This window comes from Cucurbita pepo, unplaced genomic scaffold (assembly GCF_002806865.2).
Source record: "Cucurbita pepo subsp. pepo cultivar mu-cu-16 unplaced genomic scaffold, ASM280686v2 Cp4.1_scaffold010922, whole genome shotgun sequence".
NCBI lineage: Eukaryota > Viridiplantae > Streptophyta > Magnoliopsida > Cucurbitales > Cucurbitaceae > Cucurbita > Cucurbita pepo.
Genome location: NW_019656803.1, coordinates 1 through 383, shown reverse-complemented (window position 1 = coordinate 383; position 383 = coordinate 1). Strand labels below are relative to the sequence as shown.

Here is a 383-nt window from a genome sequence, read left to right as displayed (position 1 = left end):
ATTTTTCATCAAGAAGTCGGAAAACCCGCAAGGTAAGGATCGTGAACGTTNTCCTTTGTGAATCAAGATCTGAAATCTTGATATATTCATCTAGGAACAACTCTACGCATGATCTGTGAAGAAGTTTGGCCGAGACCTCAACCCGAAGGCGGAGATCCGAGAGTCGTCCGAGAACGGTGAGCGAAATTCCGACCTTCTTAACTCGTCCGGTAGTTAATGGAAAATTACGAAAAAAAAAAATACGAGGACGTAGAGTGTAACACGATCTAGAACGTTGCCAAAGGAATCATATTGATCCGATCTACGGATCGAAAGATATGAAAATCGGAAAACAAAAACCGACTGGGTTTCGGTTTTCAGAGGACAGAGAAGAAGAAGAAGAA

The 383-nt window shown here is 42.1% G+C and overlaps 1 long non-coding RNA gene across 1 annotated transcript; it reads left to right on the top strand.

Annotated features, from left to right (window-relative positions):
* LOC111787333 lies at window positions 1-383 on the top strand. Its single transcript, XR_002813955.1, has 2 exons — window positions 1-32; window positions 95-383. It is a non-coding gene; the product is annotated as an uncharacterized LOC111787333 (long non-coding RNA).